The sequence below is a fragment of the Pseudophryne corroboree genome, chromosome 11 (genome assembly GCF_028390025.1).
Source record: "Pseudophryne corroboree isolate aPseCor3 chromosome 11, aPseCor3.hap2, whole genome shotgun sequence".
NCBI classification, from domain to species: domain Eukaryota; kingdom Metazoa; phylum Chordata; class Amphibia; order Anura; family Myobatrachidae; genus Pseudophryne; species Pseudophryne corroboree.
In genome coordinates, this window is record NC_086454.1 from 109,400,058 (window position 1) to 109,422,328 (window position 22,271).

At 44.8% G+C, this 22,271-nt stretch overlaps 1 protein-coding gene across 5 annotated transcripts in view; it reads right to left on the reverse strand.

Moving 5' to 3' along the window:
• The window catches only part of LOC134969034 (general transcription factor II-I repeat domain-containing protein 2-like), a 473,133-nt gene that overhangs the window by 141,876 nt on the left and 308,986 nt on the right, over positions 1-22,271 (reverse strand). The gene's annotated exons all lie outside the window — the stretch shown is intronic.

Here is a 22,271-nt window from a genome sequence, read left to right on the forward strand (position 1 = left end):
TGGCCACCACCATTTTCCCAGAGACCTGCGCACCACCTAGTGCTCAGAGTGCGAGCCACTTCTGCCGTCCACGCTCTACATCCCCCCTCCCCTGTTGTGAAGACACATTGCAAGGGGGGGCCCGTAGATGTGGAGCAGTGGATGAGAGGGCGGCTCTGAGTACCTGTTAAGTTCCCCATCTGGTGTGTCTTTGAGCGCGGTCAGAGCTAAGTCAGCGTGTGGGAAGCCGCTATGAGAGCCGGACGCCGGGTCGTTTATGATTCCCGCACCTCCGTGAATTCTGCACGTCCTGAACGAGGTCAGAGCTATGTCAGCGTGTGGGAAGCCGCCGCGGGAGCCGGACGCCGGGTCGGGTGTGATTCCCGCACCTCCGTGGACTCTGTACGTCCTCGTCCCGCTGATGATGACGTACGTTTCACATGTAGCTTGGTCACATCAGTCTCTATACTAACAGTAATTATATCCTTTAAAGAGTAGCTAACGTCAGACCTATGACAGTGATTTTAGACTAATTTAGTCTTGGTAATGGGTGATATTAATAACCGTTATAGCACAAAAAATCTTTGGTAATATATCACTAAGCTTGACATTTAATTTCTTTTGCCCTTATCTCATTGGATAAGTTAATCACTATCCCTGCATAGTAATTTTGGGCAATAATTATACAAGTGTTCACTCTCAGGCTATTAAGCATACCTATATGCCTGGCTATAGAGATTTATTTTAAATTATGAAATAAAAGTTAAATTTTACTAACTTATAATCATTTCAAAAGAGTGCGCCACACACTAAGCTATTTTTTAGTGTAGTACCCACTAGTGGTCTACACTAATAACTTTTAGAAAAATATACTATAACTCTAGCTTAGTGGCGCACCTCCAACCCAGCATAATTCTGTTTTTTTCAAAAAAGAAAGGACTACTATTTTTTGTCTTATTGGTTGGTTTTCTCCTAATTATATTGATAATTTTGTTGTGACCTGTGCATTGTCCTCCAGACTTTCTGTCTTTCTTTAGAGAATCACATTATCATGCATTCAGCAGCTGAATTTACTGTATATATTTATGAAAGGGCCCAGGCGTTGCACTCTCTAATCGTTGGTCAAACCAATGAGGTGGCAGGCCACACCCCCTCCACAGACTCTAAACATGGGCCCCTACTACTGCATTTCCCCGGTGGGCCCTACATGCCCCAGTCCGACACTGCATACCATAATGAGATATCAAGATGACGGGACCTACTGTAAGTCTAAGCACAGAATGCATTTATGTTTCATATACACCTTATACACACAGCCTGAAGGTCATTTTAGCCAATTTTTTTTTATAACTTTGTGCATTAAACAATGTGTGTGTACATTCACACAATTCATTTATGTTTCATATACACCTTGTACACACAGCCTGAAGATCATTTAATACAATATTTTTTAATAACTGTGTGTATTAAACAAAGTTTGTGTACACTGAGCCACCAAAAAACAAATGTTTCACTATCTCACTCTCACTCAAAAATTCTGTATTTCGGAATATTCCGTATTTAGGAATATTTAGATATTGGATACTCAACCATACAATATCTGTTTGTACTATATAATGGTGACACCCACTGGGCACATTGACAATCTGGGATGGATTTCCCCCCAAATAATGGCAGGGAGAGGCACCATGATAGGGGAAAGGGGTGGCTAGTGGTGACAGGTACATGGAAAAGGGCATGGCCTTACTACAAGGGGTTTGGCCTCGCAGGATATGCTGTCCTTGCAAGCCAGACCCCTCATTTTTTCACACTAAGGTTATGGGGTACATACAATAAACAAGGCCATAATGAGTAGTGGTAGTGCCTCTTACTCATAAAGCAAGAGAAGTGCAGTAGTAGTGCCCCTTATATATAATACCTGAAAGTAGTAGTAGTGCCCCTTGCACATAATGTCAGAGTAGAAGTATTGTCCCTTATACATACGTCACAGAGTGGTAGTAGTAGTGCCTCGTCATCCCCCCCCCCCCCCCCATTCCCTGTTATCCTATATGTAGCACTCACAGTTGTGTCTGGAGGATAACTCTTCTACCACAGCTACAGACAGGAGCCAGGGAAGGCCACAGCAGAGGTCAGAGCAGGACCACAGTGAAGGAGTAGGGCACAGCGCATCACTTCTAATATAGATAGCAGCGGGCGCCCAGTACCGACCGCACTACCCCCTTGCTCCCCAAAAGTGTGGATGGCTTATTGGAGTCATGGTGGGTCCTAGTGCCCGCCAGCTTAAATATGAAGGAGACAGCAGTCTCCATTTAAATAATAAAAAATGACAGAAACAACAGGGAGCACATGGGCTTGAGTGCCCCCCACTGTTGACAATACTAGAGATGAGCGCCGGAAATTTTTCGGGTTTTGTGTTTTGGTTTTGGGTTCTGTTCCGCGGCCGTGTTTTGGGTTCGACCGCGTTTTGGCAAAACCTCACCGAATTTTTTTTGTCGGATTCGGGTGTGTTTTGGATTCGGGTGTTTTTTTCAAAAAACCCTAAAAAACAGCTTAAATCATAGAATTTGGGGGTCATTTTGATCCCAAAGTATTATTAACCTCAAAAACCATAATTTACACTCATTTTCAGTCTATTCTGAATACCTCACACCTCACAATATTATTTTTAGTCCTAAAATTTGCACCGAGGTAGCTGTGTGAGTAAGATAAGCGACCCTAGTGGCCGACACAAACACCGGGCCCATCTAGGAGTGGCACTGCAGTGTCACGCAGGATGGCCCTTCCAAAAAACCCTCCCCAAACAGCACATGACGCAAAGAAAAAAAGAGGCGCAATGAGGTAGCTGACTGTGTGAGTAAGATAAGCGACCCTAGTGGCCGACACAAACACCGGGCCCATCTAGGAGTGGCACTGCAGTGTCACGCAGGATGTCCCTTCCAAAAAACCCTCCCCAAACAGCACATGACGCAAAGAAAAAAAGAGGCGCAATGAGGTAGCTGACTGTGTGAGTAAGATAAGCGACCCTAGTGGCCGACACAAACACCGGGCCCATCTAGGAGTGGCACTGCAGTGTCACGCAGGATGGCCCTTCCAAAAAACCCTCCCCAAACAGCACATGACGCAAAGAAAAAAAGAGGCGCAATGAGGTAGCTGACTGTGTGAGTAAGATAAGCGACCCTAGTGGCCGACACAAACACCGGGCCCATCTAGGAGTGGCACTGCAGTGTCACGCAGGATGTCCCTTCCAAAAAACCCTCCCCAAACAGCACATGACGCAAAGAAAAAAAGAGGCGCAATGAGGTAGCTGACTGTGTGAGTAAGATAAGCGACCCTAGTGGCCGACACAAACACCGGGCCCATCTAGGAGTGGCACTGCAGTGTCACGCAGGATGGCCCTTCCAAAAAACCCTCCCCAAACAGCACATGACGCAAAGAAAAAAAGAGGCGCAATGAGGTAGCTGACTGTGTGAGTAAGATAAGCGACCCTAGTGGCCGACACAAACACCGGGCCCATCTAGGAGTGGCACTGCAGTGTCACGCAGGATGGCCCTTCCAAAAAACCCTCCCCAAACAGCACATGACGCAAAGAAAAAAAGAGGCGCAATGAGGTAGCTGACTGTGTGAGTAAGATAAGTGACCCTAGTGGCCGACACAAACACCGTGCCCATCTAGGAGTGGCACTGCAGTGTCACGCAGGATGGCCCTTCCAAAAAACCCTCCTGTACTGTGTCTGCTGCTAATATAGACTGGATGATAATGAGATGTAGTATGTATAAAGAAGAAAAAAAAAACCACGGGTAGGTGGTATACAATTATGGACGGACTGCCGAGTGCCGACACAGAGGTAGCTACAGCCGTGGACTACCGTACTGTACTGTGTCTGCTGCTAATATAGACTGGATGATAATGAGATGTAGTATGTATAAAGAAGAAAGAAAAAAACACGGGTAGGTGGTATACAATTATGGACGGACTGCCGAGTGCCGACACAGAGGTAGCTACAGCCGTGGACTACCGTACTGTACTGTGTCTGCTGCTAATATAGACTGGATGATAATGAGATGTAGTATGTATAAAGAAGAAAGAAAAAAAAAAACACGGGTAGGTGGTATACAATTATGGATGGACTGCCGAGTGCCGACACAGAGGTAGCTACAGCCGTGAACTACCGTACTGTGTCTGCTGCGACTGGATGATAAATAATGATATAAAAAATATATATATATCACTACTGCAGCCGGACAGGTATATATTATATAATGACGGACCTGCTGGACACTGTCTGTCAGCAGAATGAGTTTTTTATTTTATAGAATAAAAAAACACCACACAAGTCACACGACGTGTGTTTAACTTTTACAGGCAGACATTCACAATACAATATAGTATACTATATACTGGTGGTCAGGTCACTGGTCAGTCACACTGGCAGTGGCACTCCTGCAGAAAAAAAGTGTGCACTGTTTAATTTTAATATGTACTCCTGGCTCCTGCTATAACCTAACTGCTCCCCAGTCTCCCCCACAATTAAGCTGTGTGAGCACAGTCAGATATTATACATAGATGATGCAGCAGCACACTGGGCTGAGCACAGATATGGTATGTGACTGAGTCACTGTGTATCGTTTTTTCAGGCAGAGAACGGATTATATTAAATAATATAAAACTGCACTGGTGGTCACTGGTCAGTCACTAGTATAACTAACTAATACTATCAGCAAAATTCTGCACTCTCTGTCTGAGTACTCCTCCTAAGCTCCAGTAAATGAAGTGTCACTGTCTCACTCTGTCACTAGTATAACTAACTAATACTATCAGCAAAATTCTGCACTCTCTGTCTGAGTACTCCTCCTAAGCTCCAGTAAATGAAGTGTCACTGTCTCACTCTCACTCTCCTATCTATTTCTTCTCTAAACGGAGAGGACGCCAGCCACGTCCTCTCACTATCAATCTCAATGCACGTGTAAAATGGCGGCGACGCGCGGCTCCTTATATAGAATCCGAGTCTCGCGATAGAATCCGAGCCTCGCGAGAATCCGACAGCGTCATGATGACGTTCGGGCGCGCTCGGGTTAACCGAGCAAGGCGGGAAGATCCGAGTCGCTCGGACCCGTGTAAAAAAACATGAAGTTCGGGCGGGTTCGGATTCCGAGGAACCGAACCCGCTCATCACTAGACAATACTGCAATTTATTAGGTGAGGCAGATTATTTTGGTATGGGTCTAGTTAGATTGGATAATAGGAGTAAGGGGACAAATCTATTTTGATTCCAACAAAATGTAATACCTTATAAGCTGGTCCAACTGGTAATGATGCAAATGAGTGTACAGACCTTCAGATCCAAATTCAAACTTCTCACACTTACTTAAAAGTCCACACCCATTCCTTTCCCATTTATATCTCTAACCTAATCTCCCTTCACACTCCCATCTGTCCACTTCTCGCTTCACAAATGCATGCCGTCTCTCCTTCCAGCTGATTACTTTTTCCCACTTTCGCCTCCATGATTTTGCACGTGCTGCTCCCTACCGTTGAAATTCTCTCCAGATCCCATCTGACTCTCTACCTCTCTACAAAAATTATAAACAGGCTCTCAAAACCCACTTCTTTACTAACTCCTTCCAGCTCTCATCCTAACCCACTGCTCCATTCTCCTTGCTCACTGGGCCTAGGGGGTCATTCCAAATTGTTGTTTGCTCGTTATTTTTTTGTCGCAACGGAGCGAATAGTCGCTAATGCGCATGCGCAATGTCCGCAGTGCGACTGCGCCAAGTAAATTTGCTATGCAGTTAGGTATTTTACTCATGGCATTACGAGGTTTTTTCTTCGTTCTGGTGATCGTAATGTGATTGACAGGAAGTGGGTGTTTCTGGGCGGAAACAGGCCGTTTTATGGGAGTGTGTGAAAAAACGCTACCGTTTCTGGGAAAAACACGGGAGTGGCTGGAGAAACGAAGGAGTGTCTGGGCGAACGCTGGGTGTGTTTGTGACGTCAAACCAGGAACGACAAGCACTGAAATGATCGCAGATGCCGAGTAAGTCTGGAGCTACTCAGAAACTGCTAAGAAGTGTCTATTCGCAATTCTGCTAATCTTTCGTTCGCAATTTTAATATGCTAAGATTCACTCCCAGTAGGCGGCGGCTTAGCGTGTGCAAAGCTGCTAAAAGCAGCTTGCGAGCGAACAACTCGGAATGACCCCCCTAATTCAGAGTTGATCGCAGCAGCAAATTTGTTAGCAGTTGGGCAAAACCACGTGCACTGCAGGGGGGGGGGGGGGGGAGATGTAACATGTGCAGAGAGAGTTAGATTTGGGTGGGGTGTGTTCAAACTGAAATCTAAATTGCAGTGTAAGAATAAAGCAGCCAGTATTTACCCTGCACAGAAAGAAAATAACCCACCCAAATCTAACTCTCTCTGCAGATGTTATGAGTGCTGATGCAGCAATATTTATAAACCATCAAGTCCGTGTTCTGCAATGTTCTGAACTGTAAGTCATTGTTTCTTGTTTTGTTTATGTACTTTGCAAGGCACTATGGGACCCTTATGGACGCCTCCCACAGCATTAGCATATTATCGCACAGCTGCTGTGTAGAAAGGCGCAGTGGCTGTGTGATCTGTGCACATCTCTGAACCAGGCTCAATATAGGCATTTTATGAACACGCATTGTGCGTGCTGTTGTGGCCAAAGGGCCTGCTCTCAGATATGGATGCAATACTGAAATTTATGGAGTCGAATGATTACAGGCAGACCATGTGCCGCAGTCATATTTGTTTGCGCGCCAATTTACCTTAGTGATGCCACTCACAATAAGGGTATCATAAAAAAGTTATTGACAGTTAGTGGGAGGTAACAGGGAGTGGTGGCAACAATGCAGGAACATTTTTGGGGCATTTCTCAGAGTACATTGGCGATCCTGTATGCAGAAAGCATAGCACCAGCGTCTCAGTTACCGAGGCCATTCTGTGCATCCATAGGGTTATTTATATGGTCGATTATTAAAAGACCTGCGACCGAAGCTGTGTTTGTATGCAACTGCTGGGACCTGCCTGCCCACCAGCGGGCGTCTCTGTACACTGCCGCCTGGTAGCTGTGGGGCTATATTAACCAATGGCCAGGCCCTTAGACTTTCAGGTATTTTTCGGCCCCCTCCAGCACTTCAATCTTTCACCCCACTACAGCTAAGCAGAGCATATGCCATCATTTACACTTTCAGTATTCACACAGACACCAATACCCAGCTGAAATAAAGTCTGCTGCCCTCTTTTCTCATAGCACAATCATTCTTCCTTTTCTTTTCTCTTTTGAAATAGCGTTGATGTGCTATTGGTCCGCTGTCTCCCCCAATGCCTTCAACCATTGGAGCCCTAGGGAGCAGGTAACAATGCCTCAGCAAAAAAAAAAAAAAAAAAAATGACGGGCCCCTAGTCCCTGTGGACCCCCTAGACTAAGGTATAATATGGCCCTGGGTAGCTGTGTGAAAAAAATGCAGCCATGATTGCATTAGCGACCACATCGGAATAAGGCCAAAAGGTGCTCAACTCTCTATCGGCCGCAATGCTACTAGAAGATCAGCTGAATCCGCTTCTTGCCTCGCGTTTGCATACAAATGCACTGACGATAAAGAATTGTTTAGAAAATGCTCAGAAAAATGAAATATATAGGGCTGTATTCACACAAGGCACAGAACAGGGTTTTCCATTACAAAGCATCTTTCTTTAGAAGAATCTTACTTCTATTTCCTCTGTATCTAATTTCCATGAATTTACCCGAAGGTTGAACAATGACATAACAATGAGTTTCAGCAAATGGCTTCACTGATAAATTTACCATAATTCTTTGTAAATGTGGCTATTAATGGTAAATAACAAAAAAAAAGTAGTCTTTTCCTGGAATAAATACTCTGAATAATATATAATTTATAGTTTGTTATACACTATTGTACTAAACAAAACTCCTTCATGATGACAGATCTCCTTTATTACATATTGTTCTATACAAACCTATTACTTCTGTATAAACAAAAGTAAAACAGGAAGAGGTTGGAATTGTGTTTTCATTGTAAATATCATTATATGGACAAATTAATGTTGCAATACTGCACTTATAGAGCCTGCTACTGAGTTGGGATTACGCCCATTTGCACAGCGTACAAGACACAAATTTAACCTGTGTATGGTCCACAACTAAAACCGTGCAATTGCTGGTGAAGGGCACAAAATTGACATAGCTGCTGTGTTTAAAGGCCGGCAGCGGTACCCCATCTCGCACCCTTCGCCCAGCTGGCAAAATGCCAGATTCACGCAAAAGTGCCTGCCGCATAGCCCCCAGCAGGTTGCGCCCCTAGGTACGTGCCTCATGTGCCTAGTGGAAAATCTGCCACTGTCTAGAGCCTCTCCTACCTGAAGAACCCAGGTGTGGCCTGCATACACTGTGAAGCCTAAACCTCTGGTGAGTGAACTCTGCCGGAGTTAGCTCTGCTCACAGTCAAATCACAGTACAAAATTCTGAAGTGTGTCTTTGACTAGAGGCTATAAATGATCAATCTAATCAGGGCCGGATCTAGACTTTTTGGCGCTCCGGGCGGGAAAAAATAAGGGCGTGGCTTCATGAAGAAGGGGTGTGGTCAGTTATGCCCCCTGTAGAGTTGTGCCCCCTAGTTGAGCCATGCTCCCAGTACTGTGCCCCCTGAAGAGTTGTGCCCTCTAGTTGCACCGCTTAAAAAATAAAGAAAAATAAATTAATACTTACAATCCCCACTCCTGCTTCCCGACCGCTGCTGCCCTCCATCTCCGGCCGCCGGCGCCGCACCTCTGATCTATGGGAGAGACGTCATGACGTCTCTCCCATAGCACCGCATAGACACTAGAGATCAATTTTGACCCCTAGTTTCTATGTGCCGCTCCCACAATGCAGTGCGGTGCGTGATGACTTCATTGCGCACCGCACAGCACCGCATCAGCACAGCACCGCTTCTACCGAGCACTGAGAGGCACCAGTAGCGGATCTTGCCACGGTGGTGGCGCCCTCTGGACAGCAGTGGCACCCTCCGGAAGGCGGCACCCCGGGCAAAAATCCAGCGTGCCCGTAGCAAGATCCGCTGCTGAATCTAACCTGAGCAAACCTAAAAAAGGAATACAAGAGGGAAGCCCATAGCAACTTTAGCTCCTATCTATCACTTTTGTAAATATTTATGTGTGTAATTATGGTGGAACCCCAACATATTTTGTCTATTAATGTACCCAAAGAAAAATGTTGCTTATATCTGGTTAGTTAATAAGCCTAGGGGGATTTAGAGATCTCATCCTCAGGCTATAACTCACTATAGCCTACTGAGTTCTTGATGAGTGTGTGCTTGTAGATTGTGGTTCTACTATAATTACCCATCTCTGGTTTTATACACTTCTAGGGGTCCTTCACTATCATAGATCCTCCTACTTTAAATTCTCAACAACAATTAAATTTTTCTTGCAGGATATCTGAGTCTCAACACTATATGCACCCAATTACAGTGTTGGTATTAATTGGTAAAAGCAAAAGAACGACAGTATAACTCACAAGGACTACCTACACAGAAGCCACACATGGATGTTCCATGTCATTCCACCAAGCTTCCAATATTTCCCAGTAATGCCATGACCCACTGACCAACAACAAACATAAATTAAACCTGAATTTCTCTAAAGAGTTTGTTTGGGGGGAAGCACAGGAACGTTTTGTATAATTTGATTCAGCATTGCCAAGTATAAATGTTTAAAATCTGGTTCTATCCTTAGAAACCAAGGACAGTCGGTTACTAGGCAACAGTATGAAGACATTTGCTCTACTACCCACAAGTCCCAATAGTGCCACAGCAAAGGTTTCATACCCCCAGATACCCTCCATAGCTCAGATTTCTGACAGTGTGATTTATGGGCTCTTACATAAAGGTGCCTAGTATATATATATATATATATAATAAATGATTTAAAGCATTAACCATTGAATGTCAATGTATTAATTACTTCAAAATATCACATTGCTTGTATGTGGGTTGAAATGAACAAAACAAGCAGGCCATTTACACAATAAATGTATTTATACGCATTACCCACAACTATATAAATCACAAAAGATACATAATTAAAATCTTGAAAGCTCCTTAGAAGTCCTAACCCATTAAACAACCTCTATAAGTAATGCAAAGTGCTTGTAAAAGCTCTTTAGAATACTGAACTAAAACTCTCACCAGATAGCCCTGAGTGGGCAACAAGGAATTCTATAAATCACTGCAATTTAAAATATGCTGCCAGCTTCTGTAACTATCCCAATTATATAAGGAAGGGATTGGAACCCATCTGTCTACTGCTTTATAGCAAAACACAACGTCTTGTGCCACCAGCCTGCAAACCAGACATAAACAAAGAAGTTGTTAAGACAGTTGTCATACCAAGGGCTGCAAATCCTTACTTAATCTTTATATATGCAGAGATTATCTATTATATAACACTGAAGGGTGATAGAAAGGGCGTCATCATACTAACGGCTCGCACAACATCAAAAGGGCGGACCACCACCAGGAGAGCAGTGGCAAAGGGGAGCTACATGCTTCATTGCAAGCCCTGTTCTGCGCACGGAGATACATGCTTCATCGCAAGCCCTGTTCTGCACACACGAAAAAGAGAAAATAGATTCTAAGCTCCACTGGGCAGGGAATGATGTGAATGGGCAAATATTCTCTGAAAAGCGCTGCAGAATAGTCATACGCAATATAAATAACTGGTAATAATAAGTACTGTATTACATAAACTACACTATTGCTTGTAACATGCTAATTATACATCCTTTATGAACTGGCAACAATCGCTCTAGAATCAAACATTTGGAAACCCCCCTCCAGAAATCCTGCATTTGCCCCTGTAACAATGCACTGCCCATGAAAAATTGTGAGGGTGGTACCTGGAGGCAAAGAGGATTTGAAAGAATAAATGTTTGCTTACGGTACATGAATGTGTATATGTGCGTGTGATGCATAGATGCCTACCCACCTGCATCCTGCGGGAGCCTCCTGTTTCAGCCATAAATCTCCTGATGCCCTGCTTTGTAGATCACATCTCCTGGATTCTTCAGATTCTGCCAGGGGTGACACTAAAGAGTTTCTTTGCAAGAACAGTGATTTGCTGTAGCTGCTCAGGATTCTCTGCTGAAGACTCTCATCCCCCCCTTGTAGGAACCCTGCCCTGAGAGTGAGAGACAGCAGCACCTGATCACACACTCACCTTATCTATGCTGGTGTGCACTGATCCATAGCGTGCTGCTGCTGCTAGTATAAGAATTGTTGTTAGTAATCTTTCTGTAGTTAAACACATTTGTTTAATTAAAGTAGCTGGTGTCTCTAAGGATTTGGTTAATGCTGTAATGGTATGGAAAATAGCACATCCAATAAATATAAGTAGTGCCTACAAGATGCAGACGCAAGGCCGGATTAAGCCTTGGGAGGACCCAGGGCACTTAAGACAGGGGGGCCCTCCCAACATGACCCATTCCAGTAGGGACAAAATGCTCTCTACCTGGACTTCCCTCATAATATATGATTGGCATCACCTGTATTTATTCATTTAATTAATGAAAAAGGTATTTCGCTCCACTCTTTCTTAGGTTCCCTTCCAAAATCCAAGGTTATTCGCCAACTTACCCCTTTTGAACGACTCTGTATTTATTCTCCTATGCGACAGGGTATTATGTCTATACTTTATGGTCTATTACGCTCATTAAAATCGGCAGATACGCTGCCTCATGAAATTAAATGGGAGCAGGACTTGGGCTCCCCACCTGGGGAAGACTCTTGGAAAATTATTAGACAAAATGTCGCTCAGTCTTCAATTTCCTCTCTAGTAAAGGAAAACTCCTATTAATTATACACCAGATGGTATCTGGTACCAGCGACACTACATAGGATTTTCCCTGGGTCTTCCCCATTGTGTTGGCGAGAGTGTGGTCAAATTGGAGATATCAAACACGTTTGGTGGTCCTGCCCCAAAATACGCCCTTTCTGGGTCCAGGTAGAGAACCTTATTGGGTCTATTCTTTGCTCTCAAGTAACATTGGGCCCCTGGACGGCTTTGCTGGGCCTTCCTTTGTCTAATATTAGTAGTCATGTGGGTAGCCTCGTACTCCAAATCCTTCATGCCGCCAGATGTGTGATAGCTAAATGTTGGAAAAAGCCCACTGCCCCCCCTATGAACACGATGTTGTCCAAAATATGGTACATCTCCACGATGGAGAAAATCACAGCTTCCTTACGTGATAGGTCTGATAAATATATGAGGACTTGGGAACCTTGGTTCACTTACGTTAAAACCTCTATTATCCGAGTATGATATACTGTGTTGAAGTTGTACTGCTTATGCTTCAAAATTAGTGTTCGACTGTTCACTATGTTTAGATATGATGATAGTGATTGCTACCCCCATGATACGATTACGTCTCGGAAACCTCTCATTGTGGTCTCCCCCACCCCCCCTCTCTTCTCTCTTTCCTTCTCTTTTCATCCCTGTTCCTCTCTTTCCTTTTCTCTTTTCTTCTTTCTTTTATACACAGAAAATTGTTGTCGACATTTGTATTGTTGATGTACCTTTTTTTCTCTCTCTGTATATCCTATGGGATATTCTGTATGTTATCTTGAAATTGTTTGGTGTCATCATCTCCTGTTTGACCTGTATTGGCTTATTTGACATCTCTTCAATAAAAATATTGCATTAAAAAAAAAAAAGGTATTTCGACACAGGAGATTGCAATCATAAATTAAGAGGAAAGATCCAGGTAGAGAGTATTTTATTCCTCCAGAAATGGTTCATAGTGGTCATTCCGAGTTGTTCGCTCGTTGCCGATTTTCGCTATGCTGCGATTTGTTGCTAAATGCGCATGGTACGCAGCGCGCATGCGCTAAGTTATTTAACTAAAAACTTAGCAGTTTTGCTGTTGTTCGTGCGGCGCTTTTCAGTCGCACTGCTGATCGGTGAGTGATTGACAGGAAAGGGGCGTTTCTGGGTGGTAACTGAGCATTTTCCGGGAGTGTGCTAAAAAACGGGTGTAGTACGGGTGACCGGCGGTCTCCTGACCGCCGGTCACCTTACCGACGCCGGGATCCCGGCAGCATACCGACGCCGGGATCCCGGCGGGGAGGGGCGAGCGCAGCAAGCCCCTTGCGGGCTCGCTGCGCTCGCCACGCTGCGGGCTCGGTGGCGACCTGCGGTCGCCACGGGTTCTATTCCCACTCTATGGGTGTCGTGGACACCCACGAGTGGAAATAGTCCCTGTTGGTCGGCATGCCGACCATCGGGATAGTGAGCCGTCGGGCTCACGGAGGAGGTCACATGACTGTTGGTCAGCTGACCGGCGGTCACATGAATACCACCCCTAAAAAACGCAGGCGTGTCAGGGAAAAACACGGGAGTGTCTGGAGAAACAGGGGAGTGGCTGGCCGAACGCAGGACGTGTTTGTGACGTCAAACCAGGAACTAAACGGATCGAGCTGATCGCAATCTAGGAGTAAGTCTGGAGCTACTGAGAAACTGCAAGAAAATATTTAGTAGCAATTCTGCTAATCTTTCGTTCGCTATTCTGCTATGCTAAGATACACTCCCAGAGGGCGGCCTAGCATTTGTAATGCTGCTAAAAGCAGCTAGCGAGCGAACAACTCGGAATGAGGGCCCATGTTAGGAGGTATGGAATGTGTGTGTTAAATTTAAACCAATGGGTATATTAGATTTAAATTAATAGTTTAATAATGTCTGGGTACTTTTTATAGCTCCAACTAATGGATTGGAAATATTATTTTATAAAGCTTTCTTGTAGTGGAACATAGCCAACTTAAACAAACTTAAAATACACATAGAAAAAAATCTATATTGTACTTTATCTTGCAAGAATGCAACAGCAGTAGCCTCTGTGCTACTTACACACTGGGACAAGAGTCAGAAGTACTCTCTGTGTGTTTCTCTCTGTCTAGTCCCGAATGCTCTCATTAGATAACAGGTTACACAGTACCAGACACCCAGGTAGAAAGAAGGAAAAACATTGATCCCTGGGTCACTTACAGCTCTCTTCCCTCTCCTATTTCTCCTCTGGTTGGGAAGCTCCATCAGAAACCTGATACTCCTGTGTCTTTGCCGTTAGTGCAAACTGTCCTGCTCACATTCTGGCTGCCTGGTTTTGCTGCTGCACAAGAAGCAGAGCTAGTGATGTCAGTATGCTCTGGACGGGGGCCCCCTGACAGAGAGGGGCCTGGGGTACAGTATGCCTTGCACCCCTCCCTTAATCTGGCTATGTGCAGACGTCCAGTGTTTGTAATAAATTAACATTTAATACACCAAAATCATAAATTACTTATACGTTTAGGGATAAATTCAAACAAGGTCAACTTGCATTTGGAAGTTATTGCATGGGCATCACATTTATCATGTATTTTGTGCGGAGTGAGAAGAAAAGAAATATCACAGCGAATATATACTGCAAAAAAGAAACTCCGTATTACAGACAGCAATGTTAGTATTAATACTTGCAAAACTTCCCAAAATATATTGTTATTAAAGTTATATAGAAATATCTCGCAACAACAAGCATTTAAGCATAGACACGCCCATTTGTGCAACTAGACCAGTGGTTCTCAAATTCGGTCCTCAGGACCCCACACAGTGCATGTTTTGCAGGTAACCCAGAAGGTGCACAGGTGTATTAATTGATCACTGACACATTTTAAAAGGTCCACAGGTGGAGTTAATTATGTCACTTGTGATTCTGTGAGGAGACCTGCAAAACATTCACTGTGTGGGGTCCTGAGGACCGAGTTTGAGAACCTGTGAAGTAGACAAACCCTTTGGGCAGAGTAGGACACGCCCGCTCGACATCCTACTGTAATCTCCCTGATTCTAGTTTTCAAAAGTAGGCAAGTATGATGTGATGTACTGTACTAGTGTGTGTAACATAGGCTGATTAAAAAAATCTTAGTTAATAAAATCTTCAAACATTTGGTTCATTGGTGTATTTAGAAATCAGACTTTTACTTCTTATAGTAACCAAGGACAAGATCACCCACATCACTGGAAACGGGACTGGATACTTGTATACAATTAATATTGCAACATTTAGATTCAAGCAGCTGCTGATGAGTAGAAAACCACAGAATTAAACAAACAAGAAAACCAAATGACAGCACTGCAATCTACCATGTGATTGGATAAATATAAATGGTATAAGATGGACACATTTTCATGTGGCTAATTATGTAACAATTACATAATCATGGTCACAAGTATATTTTTACAATTTACACCATGTATAATAATCCAGTAAATTAGATTACAGCACTGGCATTTTTGCCTAGATTTTTGGCTTGTTATGTTCATTTTAGTGAAGCTTTTTTTCCTGAAGTGAAACCAGTGGCGGACCAGCCCACAGGGGACCAGGGGAAACCCCCCGGTGGGCCCAACTACATGAGGGCATACCCCCTCCTCTAGGGATCAGGTTCCTGATTGTGCATTTGAATTATACATTATGTATATATGACACATTATACTGCACAGGACTATTGTGCATTTTCTACAGTGCATTAATCTTGTAAATGATCATGTATGGAATATATTTGTTAAGGGGTCCAGACCATACAATCTGTAATGGTTAGCCAAGCCTCAGTGTTGGGTAGCCACACCCCCTATGGAAGTTAGCCACACCCATAAGCATGTGACCCTACCACTGCATTCCCCTGGTGGGCCCCTCATGCCTCAGTCCGACACTGAGTGAAACTGCAGGTTTTCTTACCTTTAATCCTTATCTATCCATGAATAGTTCCAGAGAAACTATTACAAATTATATAACCTACTATAAAGCAATGTCCAGACTTCCACTGACTAACCTCAAAAATCTTCCTTTAAAATCAATAGCTGAGAATCTGAGTGAGGACATTTCTGCCGAAGAAATAGCCCAGGTTATTAAAGACCACAAGCCTGGAAAATGCCAAAGTCCTGAGGGATTCTCAGTGATCTATTTATAAAACATTCTAAGAAATATTACTACCCAACCTCCACACCATAATCATTGTTGTTCTCCAGGGTTCTTTTTAGCTGAGAGGCTCAGATAGTGGTAATTATTAAAGGAATAAAAGATGTACATAAAGGGAAATCAGGTAGGGTTCATCAGAGAACAACAAACTAGGAACAACACTAGAATGCTTTAAACCTTGTTTAAATCATGAAAACCTACAATGCTCTCACTAGATACAGTGCAACTCAAACGCTGAAAGCTTTTGTTCTGTGTGTGGAATTCTTAAGCCTAATGTTAATGGTTCTAAGCAATGATGACTACCGAGCTCGAATCTCTACTCCAGCTATTAGGTCCTCCAGGGAATTGTGTGGAGTGGGAGTAGGATACACAAATTAAAAGATATTATTTTTTTCACGGAAAACAAAATCTTATTGCTCATGCAGATGCGGATAATGTTTTATAAACGTATGGATGAGTAAGGTGGGATCTCCTGCTATAAAATCTATTTCACAAAATCTGAAACTGTATTATACCTTGTGCCCTCTAGGGAAAAATTAGCCATTGATGTCTAGCTCAAAGATTAAATAATAATCTAGAAAATTAAATACCTGGTAATGTTGATTACAGCCTCCAACAATATTAAGAAATCTTGCCTCCACCTCTCACTATAATGAATTCAGTGCCAGATTTTACCTACTGGCCAGATTTTATGTACCGGAAGTCACCATTGGAAGTGCTCCCTTTCCCTTATAAACTGGACATACAGTCCCAATAGGAAGTGTTTTCTCCCGCTGGGACTCATAATCCAGACTGTGATAGGGAAGACACTTCCCTGCTATCACACCAGCCCCACCTGGCTTCTAGTGGCTGCAGCCATTTCAGCCCTAAGAATCCGGGTTGTTGATTTGTGTGCATGCACAGGATCCCACAATTTAAGTTCCCCAGTGATTCAGAACACATAAGGTATCAGGTGCCCTCATCTACCACTTAATTCTCCCTGTGGGCAGAGTAGCTAATGTTGAGAGGGTAAACAAGCTAAACCTCAGCTTGGCGTCTCTCACACAACACAAGGCTTAAGTAAACATTTTACAAACTGTCATCACACATTTTAGCTTCTGCTAAATGTGTAATTGATAGACATTGGAACCAACTAATTACTGCTCTTAGACCTCATGCAGGGCCGGTTCCGGGGCTTATGGCCCCCCGGGCGGCATTAGGGGGCGTGGCTTCATACAGGGGGCGTGGTCAGTTACGCCCCCTGTACTGTTGTAGGATGTGCGGTGCGTGATGACGTCATCGCGCACCGCACAGCAAAGGTCCTCTCCACGAAGGTAAACTAGACGCTAAGCGTCTAGTTCCCTTCGTGGAGAGGACCTTTGCTGTGCGGTGCGCGATGACGTCAACGCGCACCGCACATCATTACAGTGAAGATCCTCTCCAGGAAGGGAAACTAGACGCGTAGCGTCTAGTTTCCCTTCACAGCGGGCAGCCCACGAAGGGAAAGTAGACGCGTAGCGTCTAGTTTCCCTTCACAGCGGACAGCGGGCCGCGGCAACGGGGGGCACCACAGCCATGGTGCGGCGCCCTCCGGATGGCGCCGGCGCCCTCCGGAAGGCGGCGCCCTGGGCAAAAGTCCTGCTTGCCCGTGGCAAGATCCGCTACTGACCTCATGAAAACAATTACATAACATTTGCATGTTACTGTTTATATTTTTGCCTTGGTTTGGACCTTGTGACTATAAAGGGAATTTACTAGTTGCCAATTTACAGACAACCTATTTAAATAGCTTAGTAATAACTCTCCAATATAGGGGGTAATTCCAAGTTGAACGCAGCAGGAATTTTGTTAGCAGTTGGGCAAAACCATGTGCACTGCAGGGGAGGCAGATATAACATCTGCAGAAAGAGTCAGATTTGGGTGGGTTATTTTATTTCTGTGCAGGGTAAATACTGGCTGCTTTATTTTACACTGCAACTTGATTGCAGATTGAACATACCACACCCAAATCTAACTCTCTCTGCACATGTTATATCTGCCTCCCCTGCAGTGCACATGGTTTTGCCCAACTGCTAACAAAATTCCTGCTGAGATCAACTTGGAATTACCCCCATAGTGTACTGCTTTACACAGTGCCGTAACTAGGCATTTTAGCGCTGTGTGCAAGAAACGACAGTGGCACCCCCCCCATGTAAGATAGGGGCAGTACGCGCCGTAGGCGTGCAAAAAATAAATAGGGGCGTGGCTTCATTGGGAAGGGGCGTGGTCACAAAATAATAGCAATTCATACTACGGTGCACAGTAGTCTACATTATTCAAATTACGCTGCACAGTAGCGCCACTACACCAAGTAGAGCCCCTTTTATACATTACAGCAGACAGCGTCCCCCTTTTTACACATTACAGCAGACAGTCTCCCTTTTAAAACATTGCGGCAGCCAGTCCCCCTTTTTACACATTGCGGCAGACAGCGTCCCCTTTTTTAACATTACGGCAGACAGCGTCCCCTTTTTACACATTACAGCAGACAGCGTCCCCGTTTTTACACATTACGGCAGACGGTGTCCCCCTTTATACACATTGCGGCAGCCAGTCCCCCTTTTTACACATTACGGCAGCCAGTCCCCCTTTTTACTAGTGATGTGCACCGGAAATTTTTCGGGTTTTGTGTTTTGGTTTTGGTTCCGCGGCCGTGTTTTGGGTTCGAACGCGTTTTGGCAAAACCTCACCGAATTATTTTTGTCTGATTCGGTTGTGTTTTGGATTCGGGTGTTTTTTTCAAAAAACCCTAAAAAACAGCTTAAATCATAGAATTTGGGGGTCATTTTGATCCCATAGTATTATTAACCTCAATAACCATAATTTACACTCATTTCCAGTCTATTCTGAACACCTCACACCTCACAATATTATTTTTAGTCCTAAAATTTGCACCGAGGTCGCTGGATGGCTAAGCTAAGCGACCCTAGTGGCCGACACAAACACCTGGCCCATCTAGGAGTGGCACTGCAGTGTCACGCAGGATGGCCCTTCAAAAAAATACTCCCCAAACAGCACATGACGCAAAGAAAAAAAGAGGCGCAATGAGGTAGCTGTGTGACTAAGCTAAGCGACCCAAGTGGCCGACACAAACACCTGGCCCATCTAGGAGTGGCACTGCAGTGTCAGGCAGGATGGCCCTTCAAAAAAATACTCCCCAAACAGCACATGACGCAAAGAAAAAAAGAGGCGCAATGAGGTAGCTGTGTGACTAAGCTCAGCGACCCAAGTGGGCGACACAAACACCTGGCCCATCTAGGAGTGGGACTGCAGTGTCAGGCAGGATGGCCCTTCAAAAAAATACTACCCAAACAGCACATGACGCAAAGAAAAAAAGAGGCGCACTTGCAGGGGGCGTGCAAATGGTGGAAGGCGCAAGCTCTTCCCGTCCAGTGTTGGGAAGGTCAGGCATCGCAACCGACACAATTGGACTCTCCTTGGGGATTTGTGATTTCGAAGAACGCACAGTTCTTTGCTGTGCTTTTGCCAGCTTAAGTATTTTCTTTTTTCTAGCGAGAGGATGAGTGCTTCCATCCTCATGTGAAGCTGAACCACTAGCCATGAACATAGGCCAGGGCCTCAGCCGTTCCTTGCCACTCCGTGTCGTAAATGGCATATTGGCAAGTTTACGCTTCTCCTCAGACGCTTTTAATTTTGATTTTTGGGTCATTTTACTGATCTTTTGTGTTTTGGATTTTACATGCTCTGTACTATGACATTGGGCATCGGCCTTGGCAGACGACGTTGATGGCATTTCATCGTCTCGGCCATGACTAGTGGCAGCAGCTTCAGCACGAGGTGGAAGTGGATCTTGATCTTTCCCTATTTTTTTAACCTCCACATTTTTGTTCTCCATATTTTAATGCGCACAACTAAAAGCCACCACAGGTATACAATGTAGATGGATGTATAGTATAGTATTATATTACTTATGGACGACGAGTGCACTGACGACACAGAGGTAGGTACAGCCGTGGCCTACCGTACTGCTTATATATATAATATACTGTATAACGGACCTGGTGGACACTGTCAGCAGACTGCTAAACTAGTATGAAGAAAAAAAAACCCACCACAGGTATACAATGTAGATGGATGGATAGGATAGTATTATATTACTTATGGACGACGAGTGCACTGACGACACAGAGGTAGGTACAGCCGTGGCCTACCGTACTGCTTATATATATATATATAATATACTGTATAATATAATAACGGACCTGGTGGACAGTGTCAGCAGACTGCTAAACTAGTATGAAGGAAAAAAAAGCCACCACAGGTATACAATGTAGATGGATGGATAGTATAGTATTCAGGGCCGGACTGGGACTAAAAATAGGCCCTGGCATTTTTGAAGCACACAGGCCCACCCCGTTGACTCCTCCCCTTACTATTCCTGACTCCTCCCACTTATTAGTCTATGCTCTTACAAATATAATTAATATTCTAACAACATACAAGCGTACATCATTTTCTATTAAAATACACACAACCTGTGGTTGAAGTGGAAATTTTTAAGTGGGGGTATGTAAATGTGAAGTTTGTAAATAAGCGCGCTCTGGAAAAGGGGGCGTGGCCACTCAAAAGGGGGCGTGTCCTTCAGTGTAGTTTATCACACCATACACCCCTTATACGCATTATGCACCACAATAGTAGGACCCCTTATACTATCTAGTACTGGTGCCTCTTTCACATTATACCACACAGTATGAGCCGAAATTCACATTATAGCACCCAGTATGAGCCGAAATTTACATTATATGCCCCCAATAGTGCAGTGCCAGATCCACAATTGCCCCCACAGTGCCAGGTATACAAATGCCCCCACAGTGCCAGATATACAAATGCCCCCACAGTGCCAGGTATACAAATGCCCCCACAGTGCCAGGTAAACAATTGCCCCCACAGTGCCAGGTATACAAATGCCCCCACAGTGCCAGGTATACAAATGCCCCCACAGTGACAGGTAAACAATTGCCCACACAGTGCCAGGTATACAAATGCCCCCACAGTGCCAGGTATACAAATGCCCCCACAGTGCCAGGTATACAAATGCCCCCACAGTGACAGGTAAACAATTGCCCACACAGTGCCAGGTATACAAATGCCCCCACAGTGCCAGGTATACAAATGCCCCCACAGTGCCAGGTAAACAATTGCCCCCACAGTGCCAGGTATACAAATGCCCCACAGTGCCAGCCAATTGCCCCCACAGTGCCAGATATACAATTGTCCCCACAGCAGCCAGTGCTGCAGCTACTTACCGCTGCTGCACTGCTACTGCTGCTGCTGCTCCTCCGGGCTGTGAGGGACGGGGGTGAATCAGGAGAGCAGAGCGCCCGCCATCGCGGCTGTGTCTGGTGCTGCGGCGGCTTCGTTCAAACCAGCCGCCGGTTCGTGAGCCAATCAGAGCTTGCGGACCGGCGGCTTCTGATTGGCTGCCGGTCCGCGAACTCTGATTGGCTCATAAACCGGCGGCTGGTTTGAATGAAGCCGCCGCAGCACCAGACACAGCCGCGCTGGCGGGCGCTCTGCTCTCCTCTCCTGACAGCTGAGACATGCTGCCGCCGGACTGAGCGGCAGCGTGTCTCAGTGACCGCTGGACCGGCCCAAGTGGCCATCGGCCCTTCTGGCATTTGCCAGAAGTGCCAGATGGCCAGTCCGGCCCTGATAGTATTATATTACTTTTGGACGACGAGTGCACTGACGACACAGAGGTAGGTACAGCCGTGGCCTACCGTACTGCTAGATATATATAAAATAAATATAATATACTGTATAATAAATAATAACGGACCTGGTGGACACTGTCAGCAGACTGCTAAACTAGTATGAAGAAAAAAAAAGCCACCACAGACAGGAGTGTTTTTCAGGCAGACAAACGTATACTGGACTGGTGGTCACTGTCAGCAAAACTGTGCACTGTACTCCTGCTATAACTGCTCCCCAGTCCCCACAATTAGGCAGTGTGAGCAGTGCACTCAGCACAGATATATCATGCAGCAGTGCAGCACACTGAGTGAGCACAGATATGGTGGAGCGTTTTTTTCAGGCAGAGAAACAAACAAAGGATTAAACTCACTGGTGGTATAATCAAAACCCTGCACTGTACTCCCTAACAGCTGCTCCCCGTCCCCAATCCTCCCCACAATTATAAGTAAGTCACTCAGTCTTTATACTCAGTCTTTTTCTACTATAACGGAGAGGACGCCAGCCACGTCCTCTCCCTATCAAT